The sequence below is a fragment of the Callospermophilus lateralis genome, chromosome 10 (genome assembly GCF_048772815.1).
Source record: "Callospermophilus lateralis isolate mCalLat2 chromosome 10, mCalLat2.hap1, whole genome shotgun sequence".
NCBI lineage: Eukaryota > Metazoa > Chordata > Mammalia > Rodentia > Sciuridae > Callospermophilus > Callospermophilus lateralis.
The window spans coordinates 27,036,630-27,042,699 of record NC_135314.1 but is presented as its reverse complement, the minus strand read 5'-3'; positions in this window follow the sequence as shown (position 1 = coordinate 27,042,699).

Sequence of the window (6,070 nt, the reverse complement as noted above, 5' to 3'; positions counted from 1 at the left end):
TCCCTTCTAAAGCAACTGGAAAACTGCCAGGATTCTGTTTTTCACACTTCAGTGCTTTGGGAAATAAAGTGTCAGGGCCCAAGTAATAATGACAGGGTAAGAAGGGATCCTGAGGCACAGGTAGGGTCAGCCCTTTACAAATGACCCCTCTAGGCACCAGCCTTGGGGTGCCACCTCCCTCTCTGAGGAGTCTGAGGCCTTACCTCTATGTAAAATTCCTGGGTCCGAAAAATTCATGCCAATGAGGCTACAGAAACTCAGGACGCAGAGAAGTCCGGAGACCACTGGGTAGGCCCAGTCTCCATCTTGCGCCAGTGCTCGGCCTCTGAAATCAGAGCCAGACTCAGTTCTAGTCGGGGGTAACCCGGAGCCCCTACGAGGCCTGGCTCACCTGAGCTCAGACCCACACACCTTAAGGACGGATCTGAATATCCAGGCTAGAGACAGACCCCATTCCCTCCACCAAATGTCACCAGCATTACCAGCCTCCCACAGTCCCCCCAAATCCTCAGGCTCCCCACATCTCTGTGCTTCCCACTAAATATCCTCCTTCCCCCCCTGGCCTCCCTCCACCTCCCTGCCTCTGCACTCTCACTGTCTATTTCCCTTCTGTCTCTTGGTGAGAACCCGACAGCTGGCCCGGAGACTCACGGAAACATAAAGAACACAGCACTTAGACACACCAGGGCTGCTACTGTGAGACAAGCCCAGAGGCTTGAAAATAGCCAGGATCTGGCTGGGGGTAGGGGTGGGGACAGTAAATCGTTTGACACAGTCATACTGCGATGCCTGCTCTCAAACAAATGAGAGCCAACCGCTCCTTCTCCTGGGTTGGCCCCCAGAGTACCATGACTACAAGTGTGACATCAGAGAGGTTCCGGAATGGGGGCTCTGGCTGCTTCCTGTGCCCACTGATGTCAACCTTCCCCTGCCCTCACATACACACTTATAGACGGGACATCCTGCTCTTACAATGGTGGCTTTGTTGGAGCTTGTGAGGATGGATGTAGTTTATCCCCCAAAGGTTCATAGGCTGGAGGCTAGGTCCTCGGTGCGGCAGTGTTGAGGGGGTAGAACCTGCAAGGGGTGGGGCCTAGTGGGAGGTAATTTGGCCACTAGGGATGAGGCCCTTGGAAGGGAGTAATGACCTTCTCATGGGTCCCTGTTAGTTCCTGTGAGGGGGGGTGTTATAAAGAGAACAAGACTCATCCTCCCCAGTTTCTGGCCATTCAGTCTCCACCCCTTGCATGTCTTCCCACCATGATGCCATTCACCATGTTGTGATCACTCTCACCAAAGATCAGTCTCAGGGGCTGCCAAATGTTGGACTCTGTGCTAAATAAACCTCATCTCTTTATAAAGGACCCATCCTTGGGTATTTGGTTAGAGCAACAGAAAGCAGCTAATACAGAGACCATGTCATATGGTTTATGGGGAGATGTTGGTGATGGTTAGTTATCCCCCTTTCAGGCCCAGTGCTAATGGAAGTAGGCAGTGCTCCTCGCTTATCCTAGCTCCACTTCTTCCTTTTGGTTGTAACAGAGCTCCAGTTTGGGGAGGAGGTAGCAAGCTACCAACTAAATATCTTCCCAGTTTCCCTCACTTCCAGGGTGGGCTTTATGACATAATTCTGTCTCAACATAAAACATAAAATGGGCTGAGGATGTGACTCTTTGGTTAAGCAACCCTCGGTACAATCCCTGATGATGATGATGATGATGATGATGATGATGATGACATAATGATAATAATTTGTGGATATTTATGGCATAAAACATATTTTGAAACATGTATACATTTACATCATTTCATATTCTTTTTTGTGTTGAGAACCCTTAAAATCTACTCTCTGAGTCATTTTGAAGTGCATATAACATTATCAACTGTATTCATTCTGTTGTATGTTATTATTAACTGTAGTCATCTTATTGTACAATAGATCCCTTAAACTCATCCCTCTCATCTAAGTGTAATTTGGCCTCCTGGGACCAGCATCTCCCCCATCCACCCCCTAGCCACTCCTGGGCCCCTGGCAGTCACCATTCTGCTCTCTGTTTCTGTGAGTTCAACTTTTGTAGATTCCACATGTAGGTGAGATCATGTGATAGTTGCCCTGTGCCTGGCTTATTTCCCCCAGTAAAATGTCCTTTGGCCTCATTCAATGTCACAAAGGACAGGACATCCTGATTTTTGTTTAAAGACTAAATAGTGTCCCCTTATATTTCTAACCACATTTTCTGTATCAACTCAACCACTGATAGACACAGCTTTTCCCATTTCTTGGTTCTGAGAATATTGCTGCAATGAACATGGGGTGCAGATGTCTATTAACACACTGATGCCATTTCCTTTGGATATATACCAAGTAGTGGGATGGCTGGACCATAGGGTAATTTTTTTGTTTGTTTGTTTGTTTCTGGGAATTGAACCCAGGGCCTTGTCCCTGCAAGGCAAGCACTCTACCAACTGAGCTGTATTTTTAATTTTTAAAGAAACTTCCCATACTGATTTCCATAATGACTACACTAATTTACATTCCTCCAAACATTGTACAAGAATTCTAGTTTATGCACATCCAGACCAGTACTTAATATCTTTTGTCTTTCTTTTATTTATACTCGGCTTGAACCCAGGGGTATGTTACCCCGATACACAACAGCAGACCTTTTAAAGTTTTATTCTGAGATCAGGTCTCACTAAGTTGCTGAGGTTTACCTTGAATTTATAATACTCCCACCTCAGTCTCTTGAGGTACTGGGATTAAGGCTTGTGCCACTGGTTGCTTTGTCTCTTTGATAATAGCCATTCTAATAGGTGTGAGAGGGTATCTCATTATGGTTTTAATTTGCATTTCTCTAAGGATTAGTAATGTTGAACATTTTTTTTTTTTCAGATTTCTCTTGGTCAATTGTGTTCCTACTGAGAAAGCAATGATTTTTGAGTCATAGTCTACCTTCAAATTTTATGTCAATTTCTGTTGTAGCACAAGAAGAATGGATGTCATGCATTGGGTCATGGAAAAAGGTCAGGAGTGGTACTAGAATCATAACTACCGGGTCTATTGAGCTTTGGAGCAGACCATGCTAGCCTTAGGTTTTCTTTTTTTGTTTTGTTTTTTTAATTAGGTATATATGACAGCACAATGCATTTTAATTCATTGTACACACCTGTAGTAGCACAACTTTACATTTCTATGATTGTACCCAATGTAGCATCACACCATATGTGCATTCATACATGTACCTAGGGTAATGATGTCCATCTCATTCCACTATCTTTCCTACCCCCATGCCCCCTCCTCACCTCTGCCTCCCCTTTGCCTCATCAAAGTTCCTCCATTTTTCCTTATCAGAGAGAGCTTTAATTAGCTCATTTCAGCTATTACAAAGAGAAAATTTAATAATACTAAATAATACATTTTCACATTTTACTTCTTTTTTGTCCAAGTTTATGAATAGGATTTTTTTCTCTTTAATTCTTAAAATAATTTTCAATAATCATTAGGAAGAATACTATTTTTTATACAAATTTATGATTAAAGCTAGATAATCATATAATAGTCTTTGGAGAACCTAAAGGCTTTTCTGACTTCTTTGTTCATTAATATGCCATTTAAAAACAAAATTAATAAAACTCTACCTTTTTCGGCTCCTCCTTACCCCATCAACTCATCTTAGTTAATGTTAACAGAAAGATGAAGACTGTATGCATAGCCCACACCCTTTCTTTAACAGATAAAAATTGATAGTGATTCTAAGTGAGAATGTTGATCAAGGCCTGACAAGGAAGGGAGGTAGAAATTGTGTACCAACCTGTTGTGAACTATTTTTAAAGTTTTAAAATACACACGATGGTGTATATTTTTAATGAGAAGACTCCTTTGAAAATCTTTACCCTTGAATGGATTCCTCTCAGTGGATCTAAGAGATCCATGTTGGTAAGTCTTACCATTACTGGCCTCTAAAAACTGTGATATTTTCTCCTGTTGCTTTGCTTTGTATTTCACCACTGCTGGTTTTTAACTTTTGAACAGTCTAAAGTGATGCCATTTGTCCTTGCTTCTTCTAAAATCCAGCAAGCAAGGGACTAGACTATATCCACTGATGTTTTCCTAGCCCCCCTTTTCTATTGGCTCCCAAATTAGAAAGAATGCAAAGATAAAGAGTTGGTTATTCCAGTACCGCCAGATCCTGGCATCTGAATTTCACAGAGAAGCCCATGCATATTTTACAGAAAAAAAGCCAAGAGGTTCTATCTTTAAAAACAGTTGATTCTGTCTGTGGAAATCAACATCTGCCCTTTTGATCAGTGTGTGAGTTCTGCAGAGATTAGCCCTGCTCACTACTGGAAAAAAAATTAGTAGCCATGTTCAATCAAGAATAACACGCTGGATTCCAAATTACAGACCTGCATGCAGATTGCCCATAAGAACTTCTTCTGGAAAAAAAGGTAAAACAAAGCCAAGTTCACTTTTAACTAGCAACACTCTGTTGGCAGAGAGAGCAAAATACTTCTGGGTCTGTCATTTCCAGGGCATCGTTGGAATTACAATCTGGTGACTGACTATTTAAATATAACTCATGAAGGTCTGTCCTCCTTGAGATATTCAGTATTTTGATCCCCTGGTCTCCAGTTTCTAAAACCGGTCTCAGCTTCTACTTTTTCTCGATTAGCACTTATTATCCTCAGTGACCCCATCATCAGTGCTCTGAATTCTTGTGACTTCTTAACCTTTTTCAGATTCTCTATATTGAATAAATCTGATCATTCCCTTTGTTACTCCTGCTCTCATGTTTGTAAGCAGATCTAAGAAGGTTGCAAAGTTAAGCTCAGCAGCTGCTTCACATTTGTGGTTTTCAACCTCTGCTGGATCTTAGCCTTTAGACTTTTTTAGATATGGCTCTAAGTGAATGAGTGTAGTATTTATTGAGGATATTTACTGGTGTTCTACATCCAGCATTTTACATTCAGTCTCTGATTTAGTACTTCTGATGCCCTGTGAGGTAGGAAGGAGGCCATTGAAAGTAAGGCTAAGAAAGAAGGGGTAAGTAACTTGTCTTATTTCTCAAAGCTCGAAAAGGCCCTGGAGAATTTACCTCTGGTTTCTTTGGCAGGCAATCCCTTGTCTTCAACTAAGCCCTGGATCTCCTAATCCCTCCATGCTGATAAAACACTGGCAAAATTTGGGCCATGGAGGTGCGGGGTAAAGGACTTTGAAAATCACATTTTGGAAAAATGTTGATTTTTTTTTTTTAAAAAAAACACATCAGCCTAATGAAGAAAATTCTCCTCACATTATTTCTCTCTAATTTTAAAACAAATGCATGTTTGTTGTAGGAAATTTTTGAAACTATGTAAATAAAAATAAAACAAAAATAATTCATAATTTCACTTCCTAGTAGGGGCCACTATTAATATCTAGTTATTGGTAATGTTAATTAATCTAACATTTCTAAACAAAACAATTTAATTGTTATATATATTTAAAAATGAATGCATCATATATAAAGGTGCTATATTTTCTGAAATTATTATGTTACCATCCAGGGGTCTTGGGTTCATTGTCTATGCCCAAGAAAGAAGTGAAGAACAGGACACAGAGATAGCTGGCAAGCAGTAGGTTTATTGCAAAAGCTGAGGGAGCAGATTTCTTCAAAGAGAAGAGATCCCGGGGCCTGGAGGCCAGTGGGAAAATTTTGGCTTGTTCTTTTTATGGTCCCTGGAATTTCCTTCATTCTTTCTCTCCTCCCCTTCCCAAACAGTACTTTCTATTGTCCACACATCTATTTTAGGTTTTCTGTTGGATATCCCCTTTAGAAGCACAAGTATAAACATATCTGTCTGATTGGGTCCCCAAATCAGACAGATATGTTTATACTCATTGACCTCATTGGAAGACCCTCCTCAGGCTCCTTTTGTCCAACCCTGCCCCCTGACTTCCTCACTTGTCATCTTGCCCTGGCTGCCTACGCCCTTCTACATCTCCCTCATTTATACTGTCAGAACTTTCTGATGCTACCTTTTATCATAAATGTTTTCACGATAGCATATTTCATCATAAATATATATT